The sequence below is a fragment of the Anser cygnoides genome, chromosome 4, assembly GCF_040182565.1.
Source record: "Anser cygnoides isolate HZ-2024a breed goose chromosome 4, Taihu_goose_T2T_genome, whole genome shotgun sequence".
NCBI classification, from domain to species: domain Eukaryota; kingdom Metazoa; phylum Chordata; class Aves; order Anseriformes; family Anatidae; genus Anser; species Anser cygnoides.
This window is the reverse complement of record NC_089876.1, coordinates 69,391,826-69,411,558: the sequence shown is the minus strand read 5'-3', so window position 1 is coordinate 69,411,558 and position 19,733 is coordinate 69,391,826. Positions and strand designations below refer to the sequence as shown.

Here is a 19,733-nt window from a genome sequence, read left to right as displayed (position 1 = left end):
TTTTGTGACTAACAGACTTAAATACCAAATGCTTTCTCTCCACATAACCCAGATATGGTACACACCTGCATACTATTCAAGGTCCTCCTTCTGGTATGACTCTACACCCATCCCCCTACTCAGGCCTGCACGAAGCCCTCCAGAAGATAGGTCTTGCACAAGATATTCCAAAAAGTCCTGCCAGGGAGCAAGGCCAGGGCTGTGGTACTCCACGCTGCAGACTGACAGACAACTTGCCTACTGAACTGAATTCTCCCATTGAGCTGCCTGAGAAAGCTACTGCAAGAATTCAGAATTTAGCAGAAAGTGGATCAGCCTCCAGTAAGAAGAGACCTAAGCTTCTCTCTCTAACCTTTCCCAGTAGGATTGGGTAAAGCTTCCATCTTTATCTGCTTCTTTCTAAGAACTAATTAAAAAATAAATAAATAAACACACACACACCACACCACAACAACAAACAGGAACATCCTAGCAAGCCAGAGACGAATCTTTATGGAAAGCAAACAAAAATTGCACTAAAAGGAAAACACAGTGTAAATGGACAGCTACACTATCTCTTTCCATTTCCCAGTGGCTGATCTACTGAGATTGAGGCAGTCTTTACCAGAGCAGGGGATCTTAATTTGCCTGTACTATTCCTCAGTAAGTATATTCACTCACGTACATATGAAGCAATCCAGAAGTTGGAAATGCATATTAGGACTCCAGACTGAAACACCGCAGGGACCGTCGCACTCCAGATTGCGGCAGGTAAAAGAACTCCAACCTGCAGGACGTATCCCTTCTTTGCATGACACGCTTCCAGCATAGCCTGGACAGCCACATTACTACCTTTTCCCGAGACGGTGCTGTCTATTTATGGGATGTTGCTCTCTGCTTGCGATCCTAGAGAACAATAACTTCAGAGTGAAAAGTCTTTATCATGTCTCTGAGAGGACTTTCGAAGGCTAATCCTTCCTCTGAGTTATTCCAGGACTGAGTCAGCCTTTCACATTTCCATTTCTAAGAAAACATTCTTGACATGTTTTTTTTTTTAACTGTTCCTGTAATAATACTCTGTTCTACAGCAGCCTCAGAAATCACGGGCAAAGCAAGCCCCAAGAGATAATCACCAATGCAAAACAAGGTTTATGCATTATTATTACTTCTAGCTAGCTAAATACAAATCTTGCCGTCCTTTATACTAATTGCATTTGTACTACAGAGACACATAAAATGTGGAATTGTAAGGAGGATGAGAACCCCCCTAAATGATTAGGCACAATGTCTTACTATCTAAGCTTTTCCAGTTCATTAATATTTCACTTTTATATATTCCTCAGCTGCTTTTACAACATGTTCCTTTCTCTCCTTCTTAAGTATGAGCACAGAGAATTGTTTGAAGTAACTAGTAGACCTTGCCTCACATCCCCACCTCCGTGCCCCCTGAGAGTTTAACACTTCAAGCGCAATATATACTAGATAGAAAAAACACATCTGGCATAGAAAAGAATAAGGAAGAGATTTTGAGCCTCCCTTCTGGTTACGTTCCACTATAAAGGTGTGTGATAGGAAAACAAAGCGTTCCATGTTTCTCTAAGCTGATAAACTTACTGTTGTCAGTTTCAAAGGCAAGACGGACGTAAAGCTCTGAGGGGTTCAACTCTCTGTGGAAAAGCAGGACTGCCGTGTTCCCTAGCAAAATAAAAAACTCGCTGCAACTTTCTTTCCCTTGCAGGAAAGTGAAAGATCACCTCTTCCAGCCAGGAGAAAAGGCACAAATTATCTAGAGCAGACATGGGATTTCCACAAACCTTTCCCATAATAAGCGGCACCGTCACCACCTGCTCCACCTTTTAAGCCTGCCGTGCGTTTCTGGAGAACTGTCAGCATCCTCCAGCTCCTTTCCCCCAAACCCAGCCCCGCGCACAGGCCCCAGGGGACCCGCAGCACCACCACCGCGCCCGCTCTCGTTTCTGAGAAGGCTTCTGCCTCTCACCCCCACAGGTCGCGGGCAGATTCCTCGACAGACAGGGGGGTGCGGGGGGAAGGAGAAGAATGAGGAGAAGAACCCCAAGGAAGGATCCAGACAAAAAGCACCGCGTCTCCCCACTGACCTGCGGGGCTCACGCCCCTCTAGAGGCGCAGCCCGGCTCCGCAGGGGGGGGGCTGCAGCCGCCACACGACAGCCCCGGGGCCAGCCCCCGGTGCCACCTGCGGGCTCCCCCCCCAGCACCTCCGCGCCGGTTCCTCGCCCCCCAGCGCCGAGCTGCGGCACCGGCAGCGCCCAGCCAAGGGCGCAGGGCGGCCGGGAGCCGCCGCCCCGCCAGCGCTGAGGCGAGGCGAGGCGAGGCCGGGCCGCCGCGGGGCGCCACCCTCGGCATCCCCTCAGCACCTGGCGCCCCCCGCCCCCCGCCACCAACCACCACCGACCGCCCCGGGGCCGTGCTGAAGGGACGCGCTACCTGCCCGGGCTCCTCCGGCGGGGGCTGGGGACCCCTGCGGCGGCCGCCGCCGCCGCCGCCACCTCCCCGCCCGCCTGCTGCTGCCTCGCCGGGCGGCCGCGGGGCGAACGATGCGGCCGGGGCCGCTCGCCCCAGCCGGTGTCGGTCCGTCGGTCGGTCGGTCGGTGTCAGTCGGTCATGCTGCGGCTGTGGGGTGTGCGCGGCGGGCGGGTCGGCGGCGTGCGGGGACAGAGAGAGGGAGGCAGCGGGCGGGGGCGGGCCGGGGCGGCGCTTCCGCGTGTGTGTCGGGGCGCCGGGGGGGGACGGGGGGGGGGGGGGCCGGCTCCGACCGTGTGGGGGGCTGCGGGGGGCGAGGGGCACGCCTGCACACGCGTGTGCGTGTCCGTGTGTCCGTGTCCGTGTGTGTGTGTGTGTGTCCCCGCGTGGCAGCCTCCCCGGCCTCCGCGGCCGGCAGGGGTAGGCGCAGCGCGGGGGGTGAAAGTCCGGGTCTAGCCGGGCAGGAATTCAGCTCTGCCCCGGTGTGTTTACACGCACCATCTGCCCAAGGATTTTGTGTTTGTTTATTTATTTATTTATTTATTTATCTATTCATTTATTTTTCCTCTCCCGTACGCTAGGGGAACTGGCTGATTTCACTTCCTCATCCCCTTTTCTGATAACGCGCTTCGTAATTATTTTCTTGTGAGCCCGTCACAGTCCAGGCGTGTTGCCGTACGTAAAAAGGGACCGTGTAAAGGGCACTTAAAAAGCAGTTATGGTACGAGAGGCAAGGTCTCATCCACATCGGTGTGAAAACGGAAATAATCCACCTGGAATATTGGTCATGGCATTTGCTGTAAGGAATGAAGTTCCCTACCCAGTTCAGAAGGAAAGGGTTAAACAGAGGAATAACCATGCTCTATGCAACTAATATTTAAGGGATAAAGTTTTCATATTATGTTCTTTCTTGCCGATTTATACAGCACCATTCCCACATCCCTTATCAAAGCAAGGTATCGTGCCTCAGTAAGGACCTCACTGGAGTAAAATGAGTGACAATTCACGTGGATGGCAGACTGCAGATAGGCACCACCTCACCTCATCTTACAAAAGCTAACATGCATAACTCTGCAACAGAGTATCACATTGGCTTTGCAACCCACCTAGCAAAATAACTTCATTTTGTAAACATCATTGCTCGTTCTGAAGCTGAAGAATTCAAATGTTAAGTACTAGACTTATATAGTGAAGTGTAGATCAAAATTAAGTCAATGAGAGTTTTGAAGAATTCTGAGTAAAACACATTTCCGTAAAATGCAGGCAGCTACAACTTAACAGCAACGATGAGGCCAATTTGCGCTGAAATTCTGAAAATACTTCTGTGAAAATAAAGAGGGAGTTATGTCTGTGTCAGATTTCATATGAAACTTGAAGGAATCTGGAGGGTTTTAAATATGTCTTTACAAAATCTAAATATTCAAACAAGGCCGTCCGACATACACAATTATCTTTAGATATAATGGTCAGTCAGTCAAACAAGTTCACCACTATGCTGTATGAAATGTAATGACCAAACCCAAAGGTGTTTGTTTCTGTTTCTACTTGGGCTTGGGGCAGAGTGGCTGGAAAGCTGTGCACAGGAAAAGGGACCTGGGGGTGTTGGTCGATGCTCACCTGAACATGAGCCAGCAGTGTGCCCAGGTGGCCAAGAAGGCCAGCGGCATCCTGGCTTGTGTCAGGAATAGTGCAGCCAGCAGGAGCAGGGAGGTGATCGTCCCCCTGTGCTCTGCTCTGGTGAGGCCGCACCTCGAGCGCTGTGTTCAGCTTTGGGCCCCTCACTACAAGGATATCGAGGCCCTGGAATATGTCCAGAGAAGGGCTACGAAGCTGGTGAAGGGCCTGGAACACAAGTCCTGTGAGGAGCGGCTGAGGGAGCTGGGGGTGTTTAGTCTGGAGAAGAGGAGGCTCAGGGGAGACCTCATTGCTCCCTGCAACTGCCTGAAAGGAAGGTGTGGGGAGCTGGGGGTCGGCCTCTTCTCACAGGTAACTAGTGATAGGACTAGAGGAAATGGCCTCAAGTTGTGCCAGGGGAGGTTCAGGTTGGAAATGAGGAGACATTTCTTCTCAGAAAGAGCAGTCAGGCATTGGGACGGGTTGCCCAGGGAGGTGGTGGAGTCCCCGTCCCTGAGGGTGTTTAAGGAAAGGTTGGACGTGGTGCTTGGGGACATGGTTTAGTGGGTGATATTGATGGTAGGGTGATGGTTGGACCAGATGGTCTTGGAGGTCTTTTCCAACCCTTATGATTCTATGATTCTTGGCCAGATAGTAACAGATAAAATGTTCTACAGTCACAGAGAAACAGTTGGAGTATGCTGAACACAACAGTACCATAATGATGCTAGATAGATAGATTTTTAGTAACTTGTCATCCACATTTTAAAATGCTCAAAAATCTCTTGGGACACCACCTCAAGAGTAGATATTCATTATTCAAAGTGCCTATATTTGCAATGTGGGAATTTCAAACAAGAAGACATGGTGGCAAAATAGTTTTACTGAGTGCTGGTTCAAAACCCATCCAAGCATTTAAGCATGTATACAGCTCTATGTGCATGAATTGTCTCAATGAAGACTAGGATTTTTTGCCATAATTAAAATTACATGTCTACTTAGCCACTTTATTAAGTTTAGACAGCCTTGAAGTTAAAGACAGAGGAATCTGTGATTTGCTGAATCAGGGTTCTCCCAAGAGCCTTGCATGGTTTCTGAACTCCATCTCTCACCCTTCTTCCTCCTTCCTGTGTTCAGTAGGAGATTCTCACAGGCTCCTAATGGTTAACTCTGACTCTCTGGCATGCTTCTCTAAGCTCTCCTGCCTGCTGTTGCCCTGAAAGGTTAGCCCCTGTGATTAAGTGGCACTTCCAGACACACTCACAACTGATGCTTCCAGTGAAGTCAGAAAAGCTTTGATCAGCCCAGTGACACAGGCAGAAGAACAGCCAGCAGCTAGAGATTGTACAGAATAATGGCAGCTTTTCAAAAACTACATTTCATTCTAGTTGGGGGGGGGGGAACAAAACATTGTAATTATTTTAAGCATCAAGCAATACCTGTTTTGAAGTGGCTTTGCTAACGGAGACCTCAGCAGATAGCTATGGGAGCTACAGGAGGAGGAAAATTTATGGCCACCACACCCATGACCTTCCCAAGCATAAGTAACCTGATTCTCGTCTCCCACCCATTTCCTGCTAATGTGGCCCCAGTGACTTTTGCAGAAAACCTCTCTGTATGACAGGTATTACACCAAAATCATCAGGCTTTGCTAACACAATGAAGTCTTATCAGAAAATTCCAGGTTTGCAGAGCTGTGGATTCATCAGGAAGAACGCATTCTTCTTGCTGGGGTATAAATGTCCTGAAAATTACTACAGCAGACATGTCTGATCCCCTTGCATTGTCTATCAGCTATTTCTATTCCTCTCAGTTTGAGTTCATTCCTTGTTTCCTGACTAATCATTTCACATGATCCCCTGTGCTTAATGCTGCTGCCTACTTAATAAAAAAGAGGGCTGTGTTTTTTACCACACTTTTTCACATTTTCTCCACCTCAGTGTGGATTCATCTCAGGGTAGGCATGGAGGGAGCTGAGGCACGTGAGATCAGATCAGTTTCGACAGCCACGTCCATCAGGGTTCAGTGTGCATCCCTGTGTAACCTTCTTTAAGACCTTAAGATCTCTGGACACAAGCCTTCAGTGCAGAGGTGCTGGTCTGCCTTATTCAGCAGACAGGAGAGTAGGTGATTCTCTGCATGAGTGACCCTAACTGCGGAGATTTAGGGGCTGGACATAGCTATAAAACAAAATACTTGGGGGGAGGAGGGCAGGTAAAATACTGGAGGGGGGGCGTGTAAAACAGATTCATCTCTGTTTTGTAGGAGCATTTAATGAATCTTAAAGGAACCGGTTCTGTGAGAGCAACTCTGCTTGCCAAGCTGTGACTCACAACCACATGCCGGCAGAGTAAACTAACCTCAGCACTTGGATACTCTGGGGCTTCTTGGGAGGGGATGCAAAGCTGCATTGACTTCACTGAAGGTTTTTCTCGAACAATACTGTTTGAGCCAGGATGGCATTGGGAGTGTTGCTGCTCCGCAGTAACCATGAAGCAGTCTGGTCAAGTCCCAGTTTACCATCACAGGACAGAGCAAAGGAGGCCTCCTGTACCAAATTGCTTCCACTGTCTTTTCAGGAAACATCTGTTCAGTGGAGCAGTGCCATACTGATCAATATGTATTGCTTTTGTGTTGCGTGTGATCATATCCACTTATACCTTTGGAGCCAGGATTAACTGAGTGACCTTCCATTTGCTGTGTAGTGCCATGTATGTGCAATGTACTGGATAAATACTGTCACTAACACTGGTCAGTTTGTTAAATCTGATGGATTTCATCACACTAACATTAAAATCTCAAAGGAGATCAAAGTGCACTTTAGTTAATAAAAAATAATGGTGGTCTGAAGCAGTTTTTAAATTAATGTTCATGGGTTTTGTCCCCTGCTTTTAAATTTCTTGTAAATTGATTTATAGTCTCTGTCATTGGACTCCCACAGTGTCAATGGCACAAACGACACCACTTTTTTTGCTAGACGATCACCATTGCTACTAGGGTCAGAAAGAGCAATGACAATTAGAAGTGTAAAATTTCTATTCACTCAAGAAGAGAAATGCTCATTACAATCTCAAAATTTAGCTTGTTAAATTGAATGAAGAACTTTTTTCTTTTTCCTATCTCACCAGTGAGGTATCTGGAGTAGGGTAGAGTAGAGTAGAGTAGAGTAGAGTGGAATGGAATGGAATGGAATGGAATGGAATGGAATGGAATGGAATGGAATAGAATAGAATAGAATAGAATAGAATAGAATAGAATAGAATAGAATAGAATAGAATAGAATAGAATAGAATAGAATAGAATAGAATAGAATAGAATAGAATAGAATAGAATAGAATAGAATAGAATAGAATAGAATAGAATAGAATAGAATAGAATAGAATAGAATAGAAATAGAATAGAATAGGAGTAGAATAGTTCCAGTTGGAAGAGACCTACAAAGAACATCAAGTACAACTGACTAACCACTTCAGGGCTAACCCAAAGTTAAAATGTATTAAGGGCATTATCCAAATGTCTCTTAAATATAGGCAGGCACGAGGCACCTACCACCTCTCTAGGAAGCCTGTTCCAGTTCTGAGTCCCCTCTTGGTAAACAAGTTTTTCCTGATGTCTAGTCTGAACCTCTGCTGACACAGCTTTGAGCCATTGCCATGCGTCCGGTCACTAGATAGCAGGGGGAAAGGATGAGCACCTCCCTCTCCACTTCCCCTCCTCAGGAAGCTGGAGAGAGCAATGAGGTCACCTCTCAACCTCCATTTCTCCAAGCTTGACAAACCCAGTGTTCTCAGCCTCTCCTCACAGGACATGCCTTCCAGCCCTTTTACCAGCTTTGTTGCCCTCCTCAAGGCACATTCAAGTACCTTAACATCTTTTTTATATTGTGAAGCCCCAAACTGCACACAATATGCAAAGTGAGGCCCCACCAACACAAAAAACAGAGGGACAATCACCTCTTTTGAGCGTCTGGCTATGCAGTTTTTAATGCATCCCAAAATGTGGTTTGCCCTTTTGGTTTCCAAGGCACACCGCTGACTCATGTTGAGCCTACTGTCAACCAGCACCCCCAGGTCCCTTTCTGCAGGGCTGCTCTCCAGTCACTCACTAACCAATCTGTAGTTATGCCCAGCATTATTCCTACCCAAGTGCAGAATCTAGCATTCAAACTGTTAATGCAGATATTGGCATCATCCAATTGGGATGACAATGAATGTATAACTGCACCACAGTTATCAGTTCTAATCAGCTCTATTATTTATATAAATGAGCTTAGTGTTACAGTTTATTTACATTTCCATATAGAAAAATGCCATAACTGGGGAATGTAATTCTGTAGAAGCATAAAGGAATTTCTTTCAGTGTTCCACTGGCAAAAATGTCTTGGTGAAAAAATTGTCACTCCGAACTCAGAGGAATACTTTTGCAGTAAAATCTGTTCACACCAGCTGGCTGGGGGGTCTGATCCTGCAGTAGGTGAACAAACTCCTGGTTTGCTCCTGAAGCAATCCCCAAAGCTCCATGTGGTTATAGAAATCTGAAGGACTCCAAAGGACTTGGGCACTATATTTTTACAAACAACAGCTTAATGAAAGCATGTAATTCATGCTTTGTGTGTTTGCATTGCTTTTTATTTGGACAACAAAAGCCTGTACAAAGTCACTTTTACTTTTCATTCTGAGCTTTTTCCCTTTGAGGATCCCCATGTCAGAATATTTCGGTTCTCCAGGCTAATAGGCTTTTTTCCTTTATAATTTGTCTGTTCAGACTTGTATTCTTTGTATTTAAATTGTGGAAATATTTTGGTTTGTCTAGAGATTTTTTTTTTAAGTTTATTTTTATAACATTTACATGTTCGGCAAAATTAAAGTTGACAAGCATTCCTTTCGGTGTTGTTATTTATCCATTGTACAAAATGGGAATAGGAAGGAAATCTGCTGGAAGGGAAAACTGCATTTCTATTTGAAACAGATTGATTGTTAACAGTGAAAACATAGTCTGAGGGTGGTATTCTGTACCAGGAATAAAGGATTGTTAAAAAAATAATGTATGCCTCATTTTATCATATCTGTGACTCTAATGTATCATCACAGCAGGAGCTTTCCACAGTACCACTGATCCTGGGGGTCTGAGCAAATTCTGCCTTTAAGTTTCATTAATTAGGTTTGCCTTAGGCCTAAGCAATGCCTAAGGTTGTTCAGTTAGTGTGGAATTATGGAAGTTTTCCTCATATGTTTACTGAGCAACAACTTCTGTGCTTTGCAGACAAAAGACCATACATGAGGTGTGTAAGAGGTAGACATCATCTGAGATAATGCAGAGGAATGCAGGATGTCCAGGCATATGTATTAATACATAAAACATACAAGGTGCAATATTATGCACATATTATGCAGCGTAACACCTAAAAGACAAATTAATGAAAAGGCTTCCAGCACAGATAGACTAAGGGCCCTGCAATCCGTCTTTACAGCTATTACAGGAATTCCTTATCAGAGGTTTTGCTTGGTAACATTTAACGAGGTAGAGCAATGCCAGATTTTCAGCACTCCCTTTCCGAATTTTCTTTCACTTCTGCTGCTATAGACCACATTTGTCTCCTGAAATACCTGTTCTTCCTGCTTCCCTCAGTCTATACTGACAATCACTGAGGAGAAAACATTGGTTTCTCTACTTCTTTAGCTTGGTAAATTAAAAAATAATAATAATAATTGTAAAAAAAAATAACCAATTAAACTTCAGATAATGGTCAAAGAATAAGAACTAATATATGTAATGAATTTTATTTTATTCAGCTGTTACCCACTTGTATTACTTATAGCCAGCATCCTGGCAACACCCATAAAAATATATAAGCTTATTCAGTTACTGATATTCTTCCAAGCAGCCTTTCAGTTAGATCTTCAGTTGGAGGAATCTACCTGGAAAAACATCCTGGGGTTAAATACACAAAATCTTTTGAGTCCCCTCAATGTGATATCTCTGTCTATTGGCTATTTAGCAGTCACATTGGCAAGAACTCAGAGAGTTGTACAGGGATGATCACTAGTGCTCCCTAGTGCTTTTCCAGTAAGGCAAAGCTTTTGGTCTTCATAAACAAACAAATAAAGAAATAAATATCAGTTCCATATTTCCTCAAGGACAGGAAAAAGCACATTAGTTTTTTAGACCTTTAGCAGTCACATGAGGTTTAAAAAAAAACAAAACCTGTGGTTAACCTTAAATGCCAATAAAACAGTAAAAATGTACTCAAGTAAAAACTAAGGTATTAACTACACATATATACATATATTTTAATCTTAGAGACAGACTGTTTATGAGCTACTACAATATGGTGTGCCTGAGTACTTAGCAAGCACATTCCTGTGCCCTGTCTGAGTTGGCATTTGGAGACTGGACATACGGGAGTAAATGAATTGGCAGTGTCGTGTTGGAAACCCCTTGTTGAGCTGCAGTTAGAAGAAGGCCCTGTTGCCTTTTCCACAGAAGCACCCTTACTTTATATTTGCTACCACAAGTAATAAAATCTCAGACACATGCATGCAAATGTGAGATAGCAGTTTTAAAGAGTACTACTTGCAATGAAAATTTGCAAATTTTTTACCAAAATCTGCAAGAGATTGGTGCCTTGCATTTCACTTCAGAGTGCTGCTGTGGCAGGGACAGATTCTCTTCACCAGATGTTGCACTGGCTTGTGTGATTGTGAGGCTTCAGGAGAGAAAGCAGCACACCTCAAGCTCTCATAATGTGCAATCAAACTGAGATGCAAAGATGTGCTAAGATGTATCCATTTTCACATTCATGTCCATTGTGCCTACCCTCATATTTAGTATTTATGGAAGAAGGAGCCATCCAAAAGCTTTATTCAAAAATCTCATTTTAAAGTCAGATCCTGAAATTTTCTAGACACTCTTAGAGACGAACTGTGGCTGAGATCCATATTGTAATTCTGATGTAAGTGCAAGGTCTGCTGCTTGTGGCTGGAAATCTAGTCTGCTTAATGAATTTACTGGGCTTTGGCTTAGATCCTAAAGGATACTTACCACTCCATTACATACTCTATTATTACACAGTATTATTGTTACGAGCATCACAAACACCCGTGATATATATCTCTATCATAGTCAATATGAGAAAAAAAATCAGCACACTTCCCCAAATATAGAAATGCTCAGTGTTGTCTCATGCTCTGAATATTTGAACAGGCTCACGTCTTGGCTCAGGTCCCTGAAGCATACACCCCTTCCTAGAGAACATGCATCAGGAGAAGAGGATCTATGATAAGGGGACAAGTCCAAGGCAGTTTCCCCACCCTGAGTCAGAAAGCCTGAAGGCTTTCGGAGAAAGACACCACTGCCACAGAACTGACAGCTGCCATTCTGCTGGGCACCTTCCTCTCTCAGGTGGCATTCAGTTTAAATGACCTGAAGAATGACAGTAGAAAGGTCTGTTAACTTGTCCTTGATAATTTAACTAATTATGCTATTCATAGTCATGTAAATGTGATAACTGGCATTAAACAGCCAAATTTTGAGTAGTGTGGATTTAAAAGCAGTAGCAAACAGAGTAGCATAATGGATGCAGGCAAAAATGTACCAGAAATTTGAGTTCAGTGGTGCCCAAACACTGCCAAATATACACACTTCAAAACCAAATCAATAATAAAAACTGTTCAGAAAGCAGAACTTATTTCGCTAATATACAGTGATAATAATTCATGTGTCACGTTTCCTGACTTTTATATCCCTATTTACTCTCCCCCTGAGTATCATTTTATTTTTACCATGACAATCTGTGAATCATATACAGATAATAAATAAGCTCCTTCTGAGATACATGTATAGAGCAGTTATGAAATAAACATAGATATTTGCTACCAGCTCTGTTTAATTTTCAGAGTTTTTAAGATTTCTTTAATTCATCTGTTCCTACACCCCAGACAATTAAATGCTACTGAAATGGATGTTATATAAAAATATAAAATGAAAACCTGAGTTTCATAGCAAATAAAATGTTCTGGTATATTAAATGTGTGTTCATTAACACACACACAAATACAGTGCGTCTTTCCCTCCCAAGGGCAACAGTAAGTTATGCCTCAACAAGCAGCATGGATTTATGTCCCTAAATGATTCTGTCTTCAATAAACATTTGTATACTTGCCATGAAACCTTAGGAATCATATGTACTTCAATTAATTCCAAGATACTGAATTAATCTTTGAGAAAAAATGTATTAGATAATTATATTCATTAAATGATGATTCAAAAACACATTGGGTCAAGCCAAAATAACCCCAACATGTGTTAATATTTTTTTCTGTATTGTTGGAATAAGACATTTCTACACAAACCTATGGGCTCTTATTTCCTTTTTTTTATTTTTTTATTTTTTTTAAGAAATTGACACATTATGTGTTTGTGTGCTGTTTTTTAGCTGGATTCTGGTCTTCATTTGAGATTTTGGGGAGTAAAATTTTGGGGAGTGTCTGAGATATTCTAGAGGGTATACAGGAGTTAGGGATTTAAGTCCTACTAAATACTAGAAATTAGATGCTGGCTCCCACAGACTTGCTCAAATATTCCATACTAAATGGGTTCCATGCTAAATTGAGTCTGTAAGATTTATGTTATAAGTCTATTTTATTTTATATTAAAAATAAGACCTTCCAAATGATGTCCACAGAATTTATTTAGAAATTATGACTTGTAACTACCTTGCGTTACACCAGACCACTGATGAACACGAAATTTCAGCCCTATAGAAGGTATATTAACTCAATGAAAGAGCAAGCTTGCTATGGAAGCTCATGAGTAGATATGTGTATATTTTGCTAATACTTAAATGAAGAACACAAACTCCTATCTGCTGAACTTGATAGCAAATGTCCCAGTAATTTTAATGGGAGCAGCACCGGAGTCATTTCAGTGGGTGAACTGACTATAAGCACGATGCTAAACACATGCCCTATGTAAGGGGGGTGTTTCTATGTAAAGTTCCAAGTTTCTCCCTGCCTCTTTGCCGAAAAGAGAATGTGGGGCATTAACTAATAGGAACAGAACAGCTAAGGAAGGAAGTAAGGAAGAATACAGCTATGTATTTTAAAGCATCTATATAGCATTAATAGCCAGAACATAAAATGCCGGTGGGAGGATCATTACACTGTAATGGCTTTTTACAGAGAAAGGTATTTACAAATATTTGGGGTCTGATCTAAATACTGTTAAAAACATGTCAAGAAAAAAGCAGTTCTCTGCAGCAAGCACACAGAGTTACTGAGATGCCATTCCTTAACAGCTGCTCCCACAGTACTAGAGGTAGCAATAAAGACTGAATATTTAAATTTGTTCTTCTACAATAACATATTTTTAATAAAAAGGGGTAATAAGGTAAAAACGTTTTTTTAAAATGCTATAGATAGCCCTAATCTACAAGTACATGGAGTGCATTCCTGTGAGCAGAGAGAGGATTTTATGCTGTTCCAACATCTACCACCTTGTTTTTCTACAAATACATGATCCTGGAAGCAGTAAACTGAACAAATGATTTATTATTTGTAAATGGTGAAATGTGTCTTTAAGAGTTACTTAAACTGGCCTTCAAAATGTATGCAGACGTTTCTGAATTATCATTGATAGTATATGTTGTGTTCAAACAAAACTTGCTGCTAGGTTCAACTATCAACACCACTCTGCTTTAGCTTTTAAATAGTGTGAAAAAAGAGGGTGGGAGAAGAAAGGCAGTAGAAGTGCTAATGCAATTGTTTGATGTGTGCATGAGAGAGGCAAAGAGGCGGAGGCAGACATTCTGCCACTGAGACTACCGGCACTGAACTACATTGTTCTTTATGCTTCTCCCTTTCATTCAACCTTTTTAGTGGAAAATGATTATAGCTCTACATAAAAACCATAATATTTATTTTATTGATCTAACAATGCTATGGCTTACATCTCCACCTAACTGTCCATTTTTCACTGATGTTTTTTCTATGTGCCTTACAGTATGCTGTATGCAGCTAGGAGTGCTGTGAGTGAGCCCACCCCTGTACGATTCAGTGTGGTATTTTGCCAATGGAGAGTGACTGACTTCACTTCAAAATATTTTCCCTTTAATTAGTGTGGAAAAAAAAAATACAGCAACCCAATTATCTAAAAGAACTGTGTGGATTCTTGTCACAGTGAGGAAAACAGTGCCACAGATGTCCTCTAGTTCAGGAACACCTCGGCTGTTTTATTAGAAGACTGGTGAGATAATAGGTTTGGCTATCAAGCCTTGAGTTTCATGACTGGGCTACTAGGAGCCTGCTATATTAGTGCTTGAACCCTTAAATCAACCATTTTCTCTGGAAAACAACAAAACAATAATATTGAACTACTTGGGTGATGAAAAGGAACTGCTACCGTTTGGATATTTCTTTGCAGTACTTTGCATGAGGACCCTGGGCACTGACTGAGAAGCCCAAGATGCCCCACACTGGAGCTCTGGCTCTGCTCGACAGGCAGCATCTGGGGGCAGCTGCTCTGCCAACCTGCTGTGCCCACTGCCTGCTCCTTCCCCACACGCCTGCGCAGCTTCAGAAACTCCGAGCAAGATTTGAGTAAACCCATTAAGAGAATCAGGACTGAGTACTATCAAATGGGTGAGGTATCTGAAGCAGATAGATCCTCAGCACAGCGCTAATAATAGAAATAATGTCAGTTTTTATAGCATCCTGCTTGGCTCCAACAGCTCTCTGTACCAAAATCAATGACAGAATTACCTTTAACTTCAATGTTGGGTTCACTGCAATTTATTTTTTCCTTGGGCTTGATCCAAGTTCACATATTAATTCCACTAACATTAATCTATGTGCAGACGTTCAGCTGAAGGCTGAAGCTGGTTTTGCAGAACAGTCCCTTTTACTACAATAAAATGCTTAAAAATGCTATTTCTCAGTGTTGTACCTAAACTTGTTCATTGATTCACGATTCATGGAAAGTGCCTCATTTGAAATGCACACCGACTTGTTTTACTTCTACAAACTAGAGGAAAAAGAATATGCATTTTTTTTTCTTTTGCAACAGAAATTCCACTACATCAACATAATCTTATGTGTTCACGCCTGTAGAAATTAAGTGTTTTTTATAAACTATCTGGATCTTAATTACAGTGTTGTAGGAATACGATCTGACCCTACAGCAGGGTAAATTTCTAGAAACCTAGATTCTAGTATTTACTCAGTACTTAAAGGAAATGTGATGTTCAGCACTGGTTGGAAAACTCATTTGTGCATTTTTTGTAGAAGAAAGCCTCCTGACACTGATTGTAGAATAAGATTTTCTTGAAAAAAAAAAAGAAAAAAGAAAAAAAAAAAAAGATAAGGCCTCCACAGGGCCTTTCTGTTGTCACACCAAGGGCTGGATTTGCAGAGACACAAGGGCACCTTCCAGCTTCATTCAGGGACCGCTGGTATCCCCTCAATGTTAGGATGGTTGCTGCTGAGCCCTGTTTGTAAACACGTTTTTGGCACTGGTTTGCATTTAACTGCATAAATAGAAATGCTGTCCAAAAAGAAAAACCTGCTGGAAGCCAAAGCAGCTACTAGTGCTGTGAATGGGCTGAGCCAGGAGGTCAGAGTCATGTTCAAACACTCTTTCAACCCAGCTGGCCAACATTGCAGGTGAGCACAGGAACCTGGAAGCTGTTTTCTATTCTTTCGAGTCTACACTGCATAAGTAACTACATATTTATTAACTGTGTCTTTTGTGTGTGTGCAGGACAGTCCCTTTGAGAAGTAAATCACAGGGATGCACATTTCTGTGAAACAGGCTGAGTGGGAACATGAACTTGGGCCTCTCACATGTGGCTACTTTAGTCACAAGCCATTGGAAATGTAGCAACACCGTGTTATTTCCCTCCACCCAGTCCCCACGGGGCAGGAAAAATTTAGGTTGGACAGGATCTCAGGAGGTCATCTGCTCCAATGCCTGCTCAAAGCAGGGCCAGGTTCAAGGACGTATCCAACTGCCATCAGAGCTTGGAATGAAATTGAGGCAAAGGCTGACTCTCTAGATCCCAAGCGAAGAGGCAGTGAGGGGCACATAAGCTCCAGCTCTTTCTTCTGATTTTCACTTCCCAGCTGGTTTGGGCAACAGGGGATTTTCTGATTTCAGAGGATCACTTCCTCAGACTTTTGTTTCACTTCTTTGTGCATCGTACAGGGGGTCTGCGTGCCTGATTTAGGCTTAAATGCTAAATATACATTGAATGTTGAGACACGTGGAGAAGCCCTGAGAACGTGGCCTTGGCATGCTGAGCACCCTGCCTCTTCTGGAAGCACTGCCGTGCTCTGTAGCACCTTTACCATGATGCCATTTTTCTGCTGACCTTACAAAATGTCAAATCAACCTCTGTAAAAGGGGAATTGCCACAGAAAGTCACCAGGCAGAGAAGAGATCAGAATCAGTGGCTCAGTCACCAGAGCACTAAAATTGGTTTTACCTCTGGTATAATGCTGAAAATAGTAGAGATGCCCCAATGTCAGCTATAAAAAAGTCTTACAAACCTAAATAGATCTTTATTACAATAAGTACAGAATGAAACCTTGGCTAAGAGCCACTCTTTTGGAAATGGACTCAAACAAAATCCCATTAGTATGTGAATTATTATTTGAATAAAGAAAATGAAGGAGAGAATATGGATGAAGATGACTGTGATAGAAATACTATGGTTACAGTAGAAGAAATCATGTTGCAATACCGGTCCCCCTAACACAAGGTAGAACTTTTGATGTGGTAGAGCTGTGGGGAGAAAGGCTCTGGGCTAAGCTGTGTCTTCACAAGGTGAGAAGAATTCTAAGGAAGGCATGAGAAAATGAACAAATAAAACCCTATGAACATCAGAATAGTATCTATGCCATTAATTAATCACAATAGGTTAGGACCAAGGGTAAGATAGTTTCCAGCTTTCACATAAACATCTTTTTTTTCAGTCACGGAGCCCAAGCAACACTGGTCAGTGACAAAGAGGTAATGATTCACCTGTATAGCTCAGCAGAGCCTAAACTCTGAGCTGAATCAAACCATATTTTATAACATGACCTTAGATGAATCAGTCAATTGTCTTGTTTCACAATTATTCTGCTTGGATGCCTGGAAATTTCAGTCAATTTGATACGTGACGCAACTATCAAAAACAGAAAAAGAAAAAAAAAAAGATCAAAACAATTTGGTGTTACAGAGTGTTACAAACTAATTAATAGGGAAACTTGGTCTGTAGTTAAACATTTTTTCTCAACAGGGACGAAGAGGGATGGTGAAGTTTTCGTGTGGCAACGGTGAATGCAACAGTCAGGGAGCTCCTCCATGCTCTGCTGACACACAGCTGGAGGGAGCTGTCTCAGTATTGTGCCAGAAATAAATATGCTTTGATCTCTTCAGTGAGCAGACCTTGTGAACCATGATGGAACCAGATATTCGAGTCTATCCACCTCCTGAGAAACTGAATACCTTCTCTTTGACCGCCCCCACCTCCTCTCCTTGCAGGAGAGGCCAGGCTGGGTGCACAGACAGGTGCTCAAGGGGAGGGGAGAGGAGGGTCCTAGCTAGCCCCAAAAAGCTCTTTGGCCCTGGCTGTGCTCTCACTGCTACAACCTCCTCAAAGCAACCCTGTGATGGAAGAAAGCCTGGGCACAGCTTCTCATTTTTCTGTTTCTTCCTTCTCCCTGGTCTGCTCCTGCTCTCGGTAAGCACAAGATGAAGCCAGCACCTGGGGCAGACCCTCAGAACAGGGGCCAAAATTTCATGTGTCCTTTGCAGCATTTCTGGTCTGTTTGCACCTGAACAAATGGAGAATGCATACGTCCATGGGTAAGAGCTGTCAAGCAATGCTCTCAAAATAGTAAGCCAGCAAACACCTGAATAATTTTGTACAGGCAGGGAGAAGAGGCGCACAGGTAACACAAGCTCACGCCTCTAACCACAATATGACAGCAGCATGTTAATAACATGGGAAACTTTAACATCAGTTTTCATTTGTTCCCTCACCTCTCTGCAACTGAGAAATAAAGACAGCAAAGCCCTTTGTTTGCCAGCACAGAACACCTGCGGAAACACTCCAGCCCCACGCAGCAGCCTCTCCTGTGTGTGCTCAGCAACAGAGTAAGGGGAAGTGACCCCATCATCAGAGGAGCAAGGTGCAAAGACAAGGAAACCCTTCAGGAAATCCTGGGAATGGGAAAGAGGAAAAGTTTTCACGTTGTTGTTTTTTGTTTGTTTGTTTTTTACCAAACCCTAGGAGGGGACTTTAAGAAACAGCTCAAGTTTACCTTTCAAATGAGGTAAACCTTCTACATAACCTTTCCATAGGATCTTTTATTTCTTCTTAAATTACTTATGACACCTACACTTGAATTCCATTCATGAAAAAAAAAAATCCTTTGCTGAACATCACGTCTTTTTTTTAGGAGAAAGTAAACATTTCTGATATACGCTACATCGGCTCATTGAACTAATGCAAAACCATGTTTATAAGTAACATCTAGTAATAATGTTGCACATGTAAGATGTTTTATTCTGTCTGCTAACCATAATACAGAGACAAATGAAATACTGTTCTGTGATACAACCCAAAAATATCACTTAAGCTAGCATTTCCTAGGAAAAGCCTATGTATTTAATTATTCTTCGCCATCGTACATTCAATCAAATCTTCTATCATAGTTTAGAAGGCCAACTTTGCACTTTCCTGTTGTTTTGTCATATAAAAACAGGATGTCATTCCACGGGGGAAAATAATTGCCAACAATAAAGAGGTGGTTTCTTTGACATTTGCTAGGATATTGTTAAAAAATCTCTTTAGTATGGATCACTTCACCTCACAGGCTAAGGGAACTGACTGGTAACTAAGCTCTAAAACCTGAGGCCTGCCACTGTGCCTGATGTGAAAAGGCAATATCCACATTCTCCATAGCTTAGCGAAAGACATACCCCCTGCCAGGCAAAATACATGTATACATACTCCGCTCTCTCTGCCTCAAGTTTGTTCTGCAACCTAACAAATGGCTGTTCACAGATACTTAAAACCCAATCAGATGCAACTGAAATATGAAATAGATGCATTATTAAATATAATAATAATAATAATAAACAACAACACAGGGAAAATAAAAAGGAAAAATAGCACTAAGATCAAGATGGACATGCCTGCAACACCAGCATCATTGTTAGACTGGTCCAGAATGATAATCTTGAAACCACATTGACAGCTGCGTATCCATAAAGGTACGGAATATTTTTGGTTAAAACAGACTGGAATATAGCCCATGCCTCCAGGGTGTATAGGCTATAGGGGAGGCTTTTGGTATAGAGGGAGAAGGATCCTCAGTCAGACTCCTTGGCCTGATTCTTGTTTTTCTGCATTGCACATAATTAATTCCAAATAAAAGCCACACTTTTGTGGGAATCTTGAGTTTTCTTAATTTCTTGAGAAAAATGTTACACATTAGACTATGAAGCAAGCGGTTAGCTAGTTAGTCAATGGTTATCTGATAATGAATGACATCTTACAGGGATTGTCTACAGAGCTAAACATTTGCAATGTCATCAAAATTAATTGCTGAGGTTTTATTTGACATGCAAATTAAGAAGCATGAAATTAAGAAG

The 19,733-nt window shown here is 42.5% G+C and overlaps 1 protein-coding gene and 1 long non-coding RNA gene across 8 annotated transcripts in view; both read right to left on the bottom strand.

Moving 5' to 3' along the window:
• CCSER1 (coiled-coil serine rich protein 1) overlaps positions 1-2,689 on the bottom strand; it is a 685,984-nt gene extending 683,295 nt beyond the window's left edge. For 3 of the 6 annotated variants that reach the window (XM_066996359.1, XM_066996362.1, XM_066996364.1), the window contains exon 1: positions 2,445-2,689. The gene's annotated coding sequence lies outside the window, so the exon portion shown is untranslated. Of the gene's footprint in view, positions 1-1,593; positions 1,675-2,096; positions 2,229-2,444 lie in introns of those variants that run through there. The other 3 variants (XM_066996360.1, XM_066996361.1, XM_066996363.1) reach the window with 3 other exon arrangements.
• Positions 2,690-9,364: 6,675 nt separating this feature from the next.
• Positions 9,365-19,733, bottom strand: part of LOC106049564 (uncharacterized) — a 44,197-nt gene continuing 33,828 nt past the window's right edge. For both annotated transcript variants that reach the window (XR_001214491.3, XR_010831267.1), the window contains 2 exons: positions 18,117-18,296; positions 9,365-10,012 (listed from right to left, as the gene is read on the bottom strand). This is a non-coding gene — a long non-coding RNA (uncharacterized lncRNA). The remainder of the gene's footprint in view (positions 10,013-18,116; positions 18,297-19,733) is intronic.